This window comes from Muntiacus reevesi, chromosome 7 (genome assembly GCF_963930625.1).
Source record: "Muntiacus reevesi chromosome 7, mMunRee1.1, whole genome shotgun sequence".
Classification (NCBI taxonomy): Eukaryota; Metazoa; Chordata; class Mammalia; order Artiodactyla; family Cervidae; genus Muntiacus; species Muntiacus reevesi.
In genome coordinates this window covers 14,261,148-14,277,426 of record NC_089255.1, presented here as the reverse complement: position 1 = coordinate 14,277,426, position 16,279 = coordinate 14,261,148, and positions in this window count along the sequence as shown.

The window sequence follows — 16,279 nt, the reverse complement described above, 5'->3', positions numbered from 1 at the left end:
TGATCCCTTCTGAATGCTTCACAGATATTATCCCAGTATTATATTCATACTATATTTCTCTCTTAAACTTCTGTTTCCATTCTTGCCACTGCTAACAACAGTCTATTCTCATCACAATTACCAAGGTTAGATCAAGTCACTCCTTTGGTTAAAACTCTCCTGATCATCTCCTAACTTGCACAGTAGAAAAACTAAAGTCCTTTCCTTGGACTGGAAAACTCTATACATTCTGCCCTCCACACCTCCTGGCTTTAAGAGCTCTCAAACTTCATTCACACCAGCCTCTTTCTTAGTGTTCCTTGAATGCATCAGGCATCCCACCTCAGGGCCTTTGCATTTGCCCTTTTCTCTCCCTGGATTGCTTTTATCCAGTTAAAAGCATGGTTCACTCCCTCACCTTTTGCAGATCTTAACTTAAAAATCACCTTCTTGGAGACTTCCGTGGTGGTCCAATGACTGGGACTCTGTGCTCCCAGTGTGTGTGTGTGTGGGGGGGGGGGGGGGGGGGCGTAGTCAGAGAATTGGATCCCACATGCTGCAACCAGGTGTTCCTCAAGCCACAACTTAAAGATCCCACATGTCACAACTGAAAAAAAAAAAAAAGATTCTGCATGCCTCAGCTAAAGATCCTGCATGTCACAGCTAAAGGAACCCACATGTCACAGCAAGGATCAAAGATCTTGTGTGCTGCAGCTGAGACCAGGTGCAGCCAAATAAATAAATAATCTTTTAAAAAATCAGCTTCTTGTTGAGGTGTTCCTTTAGCTCACTATTAAAAATCCACCCCAAGCCTACCCCACCCACAGATGCAGTCATGCAGGTGTGCATGATGCCTGGTCCCCTTCCCTAATTTACTTTTCTCCTAACACTCATCACAATCTACCATGCCACAGGTTTCACTCCTGTGTTTGTCTCCACACTAATCTATGACTTGGCAAGAGGAGGGAATGGTACGTGTTTTATTTACTGCTGTATCCCTAGTACCTAAAATAGTACCTGGAACACAGTGGGCACTTTAATATTTGCTGAATGGATGAATGAATGAATAAGTGGGTTTTGAAGGCAAAGTAGATTGACTAATACAAATGCAACTACCATGTGTATCTCCTGCCTATCTTGAGCCTCAGCTCCTCTGCCTTCCCACTGCCTTCATCCCCACCATTGCTGAGGCTGAGACGACAAACATTACAGACTCCCATTGAACCACAAACTTCATAACATGTCGATTGCCTCCTGTGTTCAAGAATTCCACTTGCCTCCTTCAGCGCCTAGTGTCCCTGCATTGTTCAGCCCCTCAGTCATGTCCGACTCTTTGTTGACCCCATTGACTGCAGCACACCAGGCTTCCCTGTCCTTCACCATCTCCCAGAGTCTGCTCAAACTCATGTCCAGTGAGTTGGTGATGCCATCCAACTATCTCATTCTCTGTTGTCCCCTTCTCTTCCTGCCTTCAATCTTTCCCAGCATCAGGGTCTTTTCCGATGAGTCGGCTCTTCATATCTGGTGACCAGAGTATTGGAGCTTCAGCTTCAGCACCAGTCCTGCCAATGAATATTCAGGGTTGATTTCCTTTAGAACTGACCAGGCCTTTAGGTCCTTGCTATCCAAGGCATACAACATTCAAATGCTTGATTTGGGGATTCTTTTTTCTTTTTCTTTTCTCCTCCCCTGCCCCACCCTCAGCCATACCGCTGAGCTGGCAGGATCTTAGTTCCTCGATCAGAGATCAAACCCAGCCCCAGCAGTGACAGCACCAAGTGCTAACTATGGACCTCCAGGGAATTCCCAATACTTATTGATTTTAATTTAAAGGAATATGATGAGAATAGAGGATGGAAAGAGTAACTTTCTAGTGGAAAAACCTGGCAGACACCATCCAAACCAACTGATCAAGGTTAACATCTTCTTTGATGTCATGTACTCTCTGATATGATGCAATAAATAGGGCATTTGACCTGTGGGATCTTCTTCCCAAAACTCATTACATCAATCTAATCATGAGAAAACCATCAGACAAATCCAAACTGAGGGACATTATACAAAATATCTGACAGTTCAGTTCAGTTCAGTCACTCAGTCTTGTCCGACTCTTTGCGACCCCATGAATCACAGCACACCAGGCCTCCCTGTCCATCATTCCAACTCTTGGAGTTTACTCAAATTCATGTCCATTGAGTCGGTGATGCCATCCAGCCATCTCATCCTCTGTCATCCCCTTCTCCTCCTGCCCCCAATCCCTCCCAGCATCAGGGTCCTTTCAAATGAGTCAACGCTTCGCATGAGGTGGCCAAAGTACTGGAGTTTCAGCTTTAGCATCAGTCTTTCCAATGAACACTCAGGACTGATCTCCTTTAGGATGAACTGGTTGGATCTCCTTGCAGTCCAAAGGACTCTCAAGAGTCTGTTCCAACATTACAGTTCAAAAGCATCAATTTTTCTGTGCCCAGCTTTCTCCACAGTCCAACTCTCATAGCCATACATGACCACTGGAAAAACCATAGCCTTGACTAGACGGACCTTTGCTGGCAAAGTAATTTCTCTGCTTTTTAATGTGCTGTCTAGGTTGGTCATAACTTTCCTTCCAAGGAATAAGCGTCTTTTAATTTCATGGCTGCAATCACCATCTGCAGTGATTTTGGAGCCCCAAAAAATAAAGTCTGACACTGTTTCCACTGTTTTCCCATCTATTTCCCATGAAGTGATGGGACCAGTTGCCATGATCTTAGTTTTCTGAATGTTGAGCTTTAAGCCAGCATTTTCACTCTCCTCTTTCACTTTCATTAAGAGGCTTTTTAGTTCCTCTTCACTTTCTGCCATAAGGGTGGTGTCATCTGCATATCTGAAGTTATTGATATTTCTCCCGGCAATCTTGATTCCACCTTGTGCTTCTTCCAGCCCAGCATTTCTCATGATGTCCTCTGCATATAAGTTAAATAAGCAGGGTGACAATATACAGCCTTGACGTACTCCTTTCCCTCTTTGGAACCAGTCTGTTGTTCAATGTCCAGTTCTAACTGTTGCTTCCTGACCTCCATACAGGTTTCTCAAGAGGCAGGTCAGATGGTCTGGTATTCCCATCTCTTTCAGAATTTTCTACAGTTTATTGTGATCCACACAGTCAAAGGCTTTGGCATAGTCAATAAAGCAGAAATAGATGTTTTTCTGGAACTCTCTTGCTTTTTTGATGATCCAGCGGATGTTGGCAGTTTGATCTCTGGTTCCTCTGCCTTTCCTAAAACCAGCTCGAACATCTGAAGTTCACGGTTCTTGTATTGCTGAAGCCTGGCTTGAAGAATTTTGAGCATTACTTTACTAGCGTGTGAGATGAGTGCAATTGTGTGGTAGTTTGAGCATTCTTTGGGATTGCTTTTCTTTGGGATTGGAATGAAAACTGACCTTTTCCACTCCTGTGGCCACTGCTGAATTTTCCAAATTTGCTGGCATATTGAGTGCAGCACTTTCACAGCATCATCTTTCAGAATTTGAAATAGCTCACCTGGAATTCCATCACCTCCACTAGCTTTGTTCGCAGTGATGCTTCCTAAGGCCCACTTGACTTCACATTCCAAGATGTCTGGCTCTAGGTGAGTGATCACACCATCGTGATTATCTGGGTCATGAAGATCTTTTTTGTACACACCTTCTGTGTATTCTTGCCACCTCTTCTTAACATCTTCTGCTTCTGTTAGGTCCATACCATTTCTGTCCTTTATCGAACCTGTCTTTGCATGAAATGTTCCCTTGGTATCTCTAATTTTCTTGAAGAGATCTCTAGTCTTTCCCATTCTGTTTTTTTTCTCTATTTCTTTGCATTGATTGCTGAGGAAGGCTTTCTTATCTCTCCTTGCTCTTCTTTGGAACTCTGCATTAATACTCCTCAAAACTGTCAAGGTCATAAAAAACTAAGGAAGTGTCACAGACCTGTGGAGACAAAGGAGATATGATGATTAGATGTATTGTGGGATCCTCAGTGTAATCCTAGAACAGAAAAAGGAAGAGTAATAAAAAAGCAGTGATATGGAACCCAGTTTGGAGTTTAGTTAATAATACAGTAATATACCAATGTTGACCTTTCAGTACTGTACAATGATTATGTAAAATGCTTACATCAGGGGTGTGGACCTATCAGAAATCGTATGGACCTGAGGGAAGCAGAAGATATTAAGAAGAGGTAGCAAGAATACATACAAGAATTTTACAAAAAAGTTTTAATGTCTTAATGACAGATTTTAATGTCTTAATGACCCATTAAGACCCATATTAATGTCTTAATAACCACAATGCTGTGATCACTCACCTAGAGCCAGACATCCTGGAGTATGAAGTCAAGTGGGCCTTAGGAAGCATCACTACGAGCAAAGCTAGTGGAGGTGATGGAATTCCAGGAGCGCTATTTCAAATCCTAAAAGATGATGCTGTTAAAGTGCTGCATTCAATATGCCAGCAAATTTGGAACTCAGAAGAGGTCACAGGACTGGAAAAAGTGAGTTTTCATTCCAATTCCAAAGAAGGGCAATGCCAAAGAATGTTCAAACTACTGCGCAATTGCACTCATTTCACATGCCAGCAAGGTAATGCTCAAAATCCTTCAAGCTAGGCTTCAACAGTATGTGAACTGAGAACTTCCAGATGTACAAGCTGGATTTAGAAAAAGCAAAGAAACCAGAGATCAAATTGCCACCATCTGTTGGATCATAGAAAAAGCTAGAGAATTTCAGAAAAATCTCTACTTCTGCTTCATTGACTACACTAAAGCCTTTGTGTAGATGACAACAAACTAAAAAATGCTTAAAAAGATAGAAATACCAGGCCACCTTACTTGCCTCAGAAGCAACATTTAGAATGGGACATGGAACAATGGATTGGTTCCAAATAGGGAAAGGAGTACATCAAGGCTGTATATTGTCACCTTACTTATTTAACTTATATACAGAGTACTTGATATGAAATACTGGGCTGGATGAAGCACAAGCTGGAGTCAAGATTGCTGGGAGAAATATCAATAACGTTAGATATGCAGATGACACCTCACTTATGGCAGAAAGGGAATAGGAATTAAAGACCCTCTTGTTGAAGGTGAAAGAGGAGAGTGAAAAAGCTGGCTTAAAACTCAACATTCAAAAAAGTAAGGTCATGGCATCTGGTCCCATCACTTCATGGCAAATATATAGGAAAACAATGAAAACAGTGACAGACTTTATTTTCCTGGGCTCCAAAATCACTGCAGATGGTGAAGTTAAAAGATGCTTTTGAAATTGAAAGATGCTTGATCCTTGGAAGAAAAACAATGGCAAACTTGGACAGTGTATTAAAAAGCAGAGACATTACTTTGGCTAGAAAGGTCCATATAGTCAAAGCTATGGTTTTTGCAGTAGTCACATATGGATCTGAGAACTAGACAATAAAAAAGGCTGAGCACTGAAGAACTGATGCCTTCAAACTGTGGTGCTAGAGAAAACTCTTGAGAGTCCCTTGGACTGCAAGGTGATCAAATTCATCAATCCTAAAGGAAATCAACCCTGAATGTTCATTGGCAGGACTGATCCTAAAGCTGAAGCTCCAATACTTTGGCCACTTGATGCAAAGAACTGACTAATTGGAAGAGACCCTGATAATGGAAAAGGTTGAAAGACATGACAGAGGATGAGATGGTTGGATGGCATCACCAACTCAATGGACAGGAGTTTGACCAACTCTGGGAAATAGTGAAGGACAGGGAAGCATGGTGTGCTGCAGTCCATGGGGTTGCAAAGAGTCAGACACAACTGAGCAACTGAACCACCATATTAGGGTGAAGGTATATGGGAACTCTCTGTACTATAGTGCAACTTTTCGATAAACCTAAAGTTTTTCCAAAATAAAATGCTTTTTAAAAGTAAGTTGCGTTTCTATACACCTCCAATAATGTCTCAGAAATTTTAATTTTAAAAAGATATCATTTAGAATAACAATAACAACTAAAAAATAGCATTTTCCTCATAGGGCTAATATCCATTAATTTAGAAAAAGAATATAGAGACGCATGGACAAAAGTGATGAGACAAACCCCTGAAAGTGTGATGGGAAAGTCTACACTCTTGTGTTGTGGCAGGAGTGGAAAAAGGACAGTGAGAGCAATTTCAGCAGCATGCAGAAGCAGAAAAAACAGTTCAACAGACATACGTAGAACACCAAGCATGTGCTATGGATTTTGTATTTTTTAATCATTTATTTTATTTTTGGCTGCACTGGGTCTCCATTACTGCAAGCGGGCTTTCTTTAGTTACAACAAGCTGGGGCTACTCTCTTGCTGTGGAGCACAAGCCCCAGGTGTGCAGGCTCAGTAGTTGTGATGCAAGGGCTTAGTTGCTCAGCTGCCATGTGGAATCTTCCTGACCAGAGATCAAACTCGTGTCCCCTGCATCGGTAAACGCGATGTAAACGTGACATAAACGTGAAGTCGCTCAGTCATGTCTGACTCTTCAAGGCCCCATGGGCTGTAGCCCGCCAGGCTTCTCTGTCCATGGGGATGTTCCAGGCAAGAATACTGGAGTGGGTTGCCATTTCCTCCTCCAGCAGATCGTCCCGATCTAGGGACCGAACTTGGGTCTCCCGCATGGCAGGCAGACTCTTTACCCTCTGCGCCCCAGGGACGAGACTGCTCTGGTGGGTGGATTCTTAACCATTGGACCACCAAGGAGGTCCCTATGCTATGGATTTTAGATGCTCTAACATGAATTAATTTACTAATTTGTGATGTCATTGGATTGAATTTCTACTAATACATTTTCCCTAAGGTAGAGTAGGCTGGTGTTACTGAAAATCATGTAAGTTTTATTATTTCCTTCTTTTGATTGTTTAAAGGCATCTATATTATTTTCTTTGTGTTAACGAATAAAATATATCTCACATTTTTGTGAGGCTTTAGAGCTTGCAAAGCTCTAAAACATCTCCCTTTGTTACCCTGTGCATCATAGGAAAGTATAGAGTAATGCTTAAGAACTTGGATTCTGTAGACAGATTACAGAAACTGGAATAACACTCATCATGTGTGTTGATGTAAGTCTTGAGGAAGACTTCTTGGTTTCCACAGCTTTAAAAATGGGGTAAAAATAGTGTCTAATTCATAGAATTGTTAGGACAGGATTCCATTCAGTTCAGTTCAGTCACTCAGTCGTGTCCAACTCTTTGTGACCCCATGAACTGTAGCACGCCAGGCCTCCCTGTCCATCACCAACTCCCGGAGTCTACCCAAACCCATGTACATCGAGTCGGTGATGCCATCCAACCATCTCATCCTCTGTCGTTCCCTTCTCCTCCTACCCCCAATCCCTCCCAGCGTCAGCGTCTTTTCAGATGAGTCAGCTCTTTGCATCAGGTGGCCAAAATATTGGAGTTTCAGCTTCAACATCAAGTGCTTGATCTGGGACCCAGCACAAATGAACAATATGTAAGTGTTAGATAAACTTCATATTGTATATTGTATATACTAAGAAGGCTCTAATTTTTCTCAGTATTGTTGTTCAGTCGCTCAGTCGTGTCTGAGTCTTTGGGACCCCATGGACTGCAGCACACCAGGCTTCCCTGTCTTTCACCATCACCCGGAGGTGGCTTAAACTTATGTCCATTGAGTCAGTGATGCCATGCAACCATCTCATCCTCTGTCATCCCCTTCTCCTCCTGCCTTCAATCTCTCCCAGCATCAGGGTCTTTTTCAATGAATTGGCTCTTCACATCAGGTGGGTGAAGTATTGGAGCTTCAGCTTTAGCATCAGTCCTTCCGATGAATATTCAGGGTTGATTTCCTTTCGGACTGACTGGTTTGATCTCTTTGCAGTCCAGAGGACTCTCAAGAGTCTTCTCCAACACCACCGTTCAAAAACATCAGTTCTTCGGCTCTTAGCCATTTTATGGTCCAACTCTCATATCCATACATAAGTACTGAAAAAACCATAGCTTTGACTGTACAGAACTTTGTAGACAAAGTAATGTCTCTGCTTTTTAATATGCTGTCTAGGTTGGTCATAGCTTTTCTTCCAAGGAGTTAAAAAATGCTTCCAAGGAGCAAGTCACTGTCCACAGTGATTTTGGAGCCCAACAAAGTAAGGTCTGTTACTGTTTCCATTGTTTCTCCATCTATTTGCTATGACGTGATGGGACCAGATATCATGATCTTTGTTTTTTGAATGTTGAGTTTTAAGCCTTTTTCACTCTCCTCTTTCTCAGTGTTACTCAACCAGTAATGGTACAGCAGGAACTTAAACCATATTTATCATCTTCAAGACAAGGTTCTTTGTATTATACACATAGTGGAAAAGCAATAAAACCAAGCTAAATCAGGCCCAAGCCTGAAAAAATGATCATAAAATCTGAGATAAACAAAACTTACAAAATCACCAATCTAATCTTCTGCACAATTCAAGAATTCTCTCTACATTCACCTAATGAACTGTCATACAGCCTCTCTGAACATCCACAATAACAGAACTCACCACCTCAACAGGTAACCGTTCTTTTTTTTTTTGCCAAATCAATCAAAATATTCTTCTTGTCTCCTCATTACTAACACTACTTCTAGTTCTGTTTAAAAAGAATAAGTCTAACTCATCCTAGTAGTTTCTGCTTTCATTGACTTTCAAATAGCAAAATTCCTGCACAAGGAAACAATGAGGCCTTTTGAGATGCCTCAAAAGAATAATGCGAGTCCAATCTTGTATTTTTCAGAAGGCATAGAACAGTGTAAGTTCATTACACCTGAGATAATATTTCAGACTTGTTGACTATTCTTGTAAAAAATTCCATATGATTTCCAATTGAAGTATCCTTTTCTTAAAGCTCTTAAAAAAGTAGACAAGCTTTCTTTTTGATTTTGAATCATCACATGTTCATTTGACATAGAGCCTTCATTATATGAAAAATACTGGAAACACAAAACTTAGTAACACATTGTTCTCATCCAGCTGTGTACAGAAGTCATCTTTTTCAGTATGGCTTGAATGAACCTGTGTGTAGATTCAGAACTACTAGATTTTGTTGATAGGTAAAATTAGTAAAGATTGCCTTCAACGTGGTCAATGCAAAGGACTTGTAGGATGAATGGATGAGTGTTGATGTTTAATGTAATCTAAAAATGAGTGACACTATTTAAACTTTAATTCAAACTTTGAAATTCTTGGTCCCTTCATTTCTTAAATTTGGACATTTGAAAGCATAAGAAACCAAAATTTTGCCTTTATCTCATAGTTAGAGCCTTGGTACTATGTGTAAAGAAAGGTTGCAAGATAATCTCCTACATTTATGAATTATTTTAATCCAATTCATAAACATGTACATTTTTTAAATAAAAATATCTATTTTCATTCAATGGAGTTTTAAATTCACATGAATTTATTAGAATACTGATTTTTATTTTGTACATTTTGGGTAGACAACATTTTGGATCTGACTTTAAGTTATACACTTACATGAAAATAGAATTAAATGAATCACTCTGTGGTTAATAAATTCAATATTCTGCTTACAGACAGATTGTTATAAAATTACTGATATATTCTATTGAAAGCAGTAAAGGTTATGTCAAATAACTACTAAAAAAAATCATCATATATAGCTTTAATGATGTTACCTTAACATACCAGCTTCAGGGGCTGCATAATTGTTTCTGCCAACCTATAAATTTTTGAGTAACAACAAAATTATTGTGATTTTTCTTGCTAAATAATTCATACATTACAAAGCATGTATGTAACAAGGTCCATGAATCACTAAAGCATATAATGATCATATATCTAATGACATATCTTTTTTCATAAGATGAATTCAAATAGATTTATGTATTTAGGTTAACTAAAAAATACTGAGTTTATAAGATTCATAATTCTATCATCATCAACATCAAAAAACTTCAAATCTTCCTTAAGAAGTACATGATTTGCTTCTAAATCTGAAAGCTTTGGTTTATCAAAATCCTTGTTTAGGCTACTTTTCATGAAGTTTTACAGCTTTTAAATTGATACTATAAATATCACTGAAGATAAATTAATAATATAATGGAGTAGTACAATGTTCATAAACTGTATTTAAAATGATATAAGTGCAACTAAAATAGCTATAAGCAATACTATATAAAACCTCATTCTGGGTAGTAGCTGATATTCTTTACCCAGCAACTAGGATCTAAAAGATCATTTACCAACATTTTATGTACTTTTCTTTGGTCTTATCTTTTAAAAAAAAAATTTGGCCATGTCATGAGGCATGCAGAATCTTGGTTCCCAGACCAGAGATGGAAGCCGTGCCCCCTGCAGTGGAAGCACGGAGTCTTAACCACTGGACCACCAGGGAACTCCCTGGTTTTTTCTTAAATTAACTCAAACCAAGTATCCCCGTTTCTTAATGCTACTAAAAATGATCCCGAATGAAATTTCATCTATTTAATTCAAACTAGGTTTCATACTAAAATTTTTAAAATTCCAAGAATACAACATATAAAATGTTAAATTTTTCTTTTAATTTCTAACATTTTTCTAAATAGTTATTTTCTATAGAAATTATGCAGTCATAGTTTATCATAGTAATATTGAATCCTTTACTAATCTTTTTTTAAATTTAATTTAATTGAATCCTTTACTAATTTATTTTCTTGGGCTCCAAAGTCACTGCAGATGGTGAGTGCAGCCATGAAATTAAAAGACGCTTGCTCCTTGGAAGGAAAACTATGACCAACCTAGACAGCATATTAAAAAGCAGAGACATTACTTTGCCTACAAAGGTCCGTGTAGTCAAAGCTATGGTTTTTCCAGTAGTCATGTATGGATGTGAGAGTTGGACTGTAAAGAAAGATGAGTGCCAAAGAATTAAGTGTGGTGTTGGAGAAGACTCTTGAAGAGTCCCTGGGACTGCAAGATCAAACCAGTCCATCCTAAAGAAAATCAGTCCTGAATATTCATTGGAAGGACTGATGCTGAAGATGAAATTCCAATATTTTGGCCACCTGATGCAAAGAACTGACTCCTTAGAAAAGACCCAGACCTGGTGCTGGGAAAGTCTGAAGGCAGGAGGAGAAGGGGACAACAAAGGATAAGATGGCTGGATGGCATCACCAACTCAATGGACATGAGTTTGAGCAAGCTTCAGGATGGACAGGGAAGCCTGGCATACTGCAGTCCATGAGGTCACAAAGAGTCTGACATGACTGAACTACTGAACTATGAATTTTTAAAAATTATTTTTATTTATGGTGAAATACACATCATGGAATTTATCACGCTAGCCATTTTTACGCATACAGTGTTAAGTACATTCACATCGCTGTGCAACCATCATTACCATCTATGTCTAGAACTCTTTTTATCTTACAAAATTAAAACTCTATACCTATTAAACACTAACTACCCATTTCCCCTCCCCACTTTACTAGTTTCTAATGGCTTCATTGAAAGCTAATTCAGATGCTGTACAGTTCTTCCTTTGAACGTGTACAATTCAATGTTTTTGAGTATGGTCACAGAATTGTGGGACCATTAGAACAGTTTCATCATCCCCCAAAGAATCCCCATGCCCACTATCACTTACTCCCCATTTTCCTGCCAATCTCCCCAGTCCTAGGCAATCACTAGTCCAATTTCTGTCTCTACAGATTTGCCTATTCTGGACATTTCCTATAAATGGAGTCACACAATATATGATCTTTGATGATTGGTTTCTTTCACTTAGTGTAATGTTTTCAAGAAAGCTTTGTCGGTGCTATAGCATGAATCAGAACTTCTTTCCTTTTTTTGGTTGAATATGTAATATTCTATTGTGTGAATATGCCACATTTTATTTACCCATTTATCAATTGATATTTTAATTGTTTCCAGTTCTTTGCTAGTGAATAGTGCTATGAACACTGTGTACAAGTTTTTCTGTGAACATATTTTCAACTCTCTCGAGTATATATCCTAGGAACAGAATTACTGGGTAATATGATAACTTCATACTTGATATTTTTAGGAATGGCTGAACTTTTCCAAAGTGACTGCACTATTTTACCTTCCCACTAACAAGTTATGAGGGTTCCATATTCTCCACATTTCTTGCCAACACTTACTATTATAGCCATCCCAGTGGGTATGAAGTTGTATCTCATCGTGGTTTTGGCTCCCATTTCCCTAATGGTTAATGTTAAATGTTTTTCACATGCTTAGTAACTATTTGTATAATTTCTTTGGAGGAATGTCTGTCCAAATTTATTTTTCAATTGGGTTGTTGAGTTAGAAGAGCTTTTTATATATTTTGGCTACAAGTTCTTTTATCATATATATGATTTGCAGACATTTTCTACCATGTCAGCTGTTCATTTTCTTGATAGTCCTTTAAAACACAAAAGATTTTAATTTTGATGATCCTCAATTTATTTAGTCATTTGCCTTTTCTAACATTTATCCTTCCCCCAAATGGATTTTTAGAGTAGGCTGTATATGAAATCAGTTTCCTTACTAGAAAGCTAACGGAACTTAGAAATACACTTAGTAAAAACAACCTAGATTTATTTCATCCCAGTTGTGTTAAGAGTACTTTCAATTTGCAAGACAGTTTTCAGAAGTCACTGGATGACTAAGCTTGCATCATTGGGAACTATTTTATCCATAACTTCGTTTAAAGCAGAATTTTTCCCTTAGTATCTATCTGATCTCTAATTTTTGTTAGAAAAAGACTCTATGGCCTGTACTCACTACTAATAACACTGGTTATTGTTGGGAAAACTCTTGTGAAACATTTGTCAAGCACATAAAATAGTATAAAAGTGAAATATAGTAATTAAGATGTGTGTTCTATCGATTGGGTAAGCTAAAGTAATTTTTCATTACTAACATAAGATTTAATAAGTATAAGTAGTTAAAGATTCTGACTTGGCACTAGTCATTAGCATGTAATTGAACTAGTAAAAAAGATCAGTTAAAGCTGTGCTGATTACCACCTTATCTTTGAAAGGCAATTAAAGACCTCAATCATTACAACAAGATTTGATTGTGCAGCCTTTATTGGACATTGATCTTTCAGCAAAGTGCAGTTACATTTTCCATTAATTTACAGTAACACAGTTTAACTCTGATACCCTAGACTGTTGACCCAGGTGAGATGTAATGCTAAGTACTGGTTTAGGTTAAGATGCCCCAAACATCATTACTGTCTGAATGCTAAGTGCTGAAGAAAAGAAGATACCCAATCCACTAGCTTTAGGATAAGGTTTCTGTTATCTGTATTAGCTTTTAAATGAAATGAAATCCAGATCCTTGTCTTTAGGTCCTCTACTCATTCAAATGACATTCATTCTTTAATGGAATTAAAAGACATTACTTCATGAAGAATTATAGATGTTTTGTGATTATAGTTTTGGGTGAATATAAATGACACAAGATAAAATGTATATTTTAAAAGAAATATATATGGCTTTTAATAATTAAAAATGTTTCCATTTCTACCGAAGCCAACAATAAGCAAAATATTAGTGACCAAATGTGTGATGAATATGGACTTCCCTGGTAGCTCAGATGGTAAAGAATCCGCCTGCAATGCAGGAGACCTGGATTCGATCCCTGGGTTGGGAAGATCCCCTGGAGAAGGAAATGGCAACCCACTCCAGTGTTCTTGCCTAGAGAATCCTATGGACAGAGGAGCCTGGTGGGTTACAGTCCGTGGGATCACAGAGTCGGACACGACTGAGCGACTAAACACAGCACATGTATATGATGAAAGAATTTATAACTATTTGTACAATTTGGTGTGTTAAGACATTAGCACTGAGAAACTAGGGATTTTATTATTATTATTAGCAACCTCTTTCTTGCCCCAAAATCTGTTGTTCTTTTTTTTTTCTGTTATGGAATCTTTATGGTGGTTCACCACTTACACAGGAAGCATAAATTTTGACTAGAAATTTCTTCCAACATTTGATCAATGACTTGTACAGAAGTAGCAATGGAAGAGATACAAGATTTTAAACTGAAATAAATCTTCATCTTCATTTTTAAAAGTTTTGCCTGGATTAAAGACTAAAATCCCATTAAAGAAGTAGATGCAGAAAAGCTGTCTGTTTCCACAACTCCTCGTAAGAAAACTGCTATCCAGAAGGGCAGAGTCCACTTGAACCCTGCTTCCCATCTCAGGCATAGCCAGCATGTGCAGACAGGCTCGCACAAACTGCCTTAAGTGTGCCTCCTCCTCCCTTCCTCTCACCCTACTTTAAAAATCCTTTTCCTGATGAGGCCCTTTAAACATAAATGGAAAACAAGATGAGGATTACAAAACCAGCATTTCTGAAATAAGACTGCCATTTGCTTACAAGCACATTCAAGATACACTTTTAAGGTAGAAAGGTTTCTTACTTTGCCCTTCTCAGATTACAGGTAGAAAAAACTAAGACACAAAGGAGGAGTTATTAGCCTGAAATCAAAAAGTAAGACAGCACTGTTACTAAAAATAGAATCAGTCTCCTGACTTCCAACATTTATATTTTATCCCTTTTACGCCACAATACTTTGATGTAATATCCAACTTCAAAAAAAACCTTAAACCATTGCTGTTCAATGAGAAGCATTTTTCAGACTAAACGGTTCACTACAAGACTTCATAAATTCAAGGAGTGATATTTTAAATATTTGAACCATGCCCTTAGCCATTGTTGAGTTCATCCTTCACCATGATCAACTCCATGAGAGCAAGAGGTCTATTGATTTTCATGTAATACAAGAAAATATTACATTTGCTTAATTGTTACACAGTGAGCACATCAGGCAAGAAATCAAGGCTCTATTTAATGCTGCAAACAGCAGAGAATTACAGAGATCAATAGGGTAGTTTGTCAAAGATGCTCTCCAAGGGGACTTACCTATCACCATATGGACAAGAAGTCACTGTGATTGTAGCTATTGAAAAACAGGTAAGCAGAGTCAGCAGTACAAATTATCAGAAATCAAACAGGCCAGTGTGAAAAGAAGTGCAACTTTACTGAAAAGCTGTATTTATAGTCTAGTAATTAAAAACCATTTTATCAGCCTTGTGTGGGGACCAAACCTTTACAGCAAGTATTGACAAGACCAGCAGCAATGAATGACCAGTATTTGACTTAAAACTTATGAGCTATAGTTATTTAACTTTGCCCATTACAGAGGAAATCAGTTCTAGCCTTCCTTGCAAAATGCTAATAGTCAGTTTTATTATTAATGAAGCTTAATGTAACACTATCTCCTTTGTGTAAGCCGTTCATTTAACTAGTGTCAAGTATATTCTTCTGGACTATAAGTACTTCTTTGATTAAGGCGTTATTTAGAATTGCTTTTAGACAAGTGAACACTACATATATTTGAAGAACAGTTCACTCTCTGTAGCTTATTTAAAATGACTACCTTTAATGAAGCCAGTTTGTGTTACTTCCATTATTCTGGTACCTTCACCTCAATTACTTCCACTTGCTTTCCCTGATTTGTTAGAAACACGCACCCAAATGTTGGCTAGATTGAATTTTATAAAATATTTTGCTATAAAAATGTGTAAACGTTGCAGAGCATCAGCAACACATTAACATAAAATGATATATAATGCATGTTTGTAATTATGGGAGAGATCATAAATCTTAAACACCCATTGGTTTAGAAATTAAACAGTTCTACTTAGTTCTCCCTAAATTACTCCAAATTTCTGAAATTTACCATTCGTCTGGGTATTTTGTAACTACCCCCAAGGATAAATTTTTTTTAATGACTTTGCTTTCAAAAATGCAATTAGCTTAATAAAATTCTAACGCAAAACTGCCATCAGGTCTTTAAAATTTCAGCCCACTTCCCATGGCCAATAAGTCTATGGATACGTACCATTTCAGCTAATTGCTTTTTTAAACAGTTACCAAATTTATTTTTTCTGGGTCTTTCTAGATCTTAATTGTTCTTACAGCTTTATCAGCATGCTATTTTAACTTTTAATAAGTCTTAATTTCATTTATTTTGCTGCATTTGCATTAAATGGAGTTGTTATCATATTTAAAAAATTAGTGTGGTATTGGCTTCTTTAGGTAATAGGAAGGTTCAACATTCCACCCACACCTCTAATATAGGAAAATGGCACAAGGGCTTTTAACACATTTCCATTTAAAATCCTGGCAGCTGAATTATTTAAATTTCAGGTTGCAGTTAGAATTCTTACCAATTTTAGATTTGCCACTGATGTTATCTCCATCATATATTCTAAAATTCTCTACTTTTTCCAATGTTAAAGACTTTTTCTCCTTCCTTTTTTGTGTGCATATCTATATTTTCAAAGA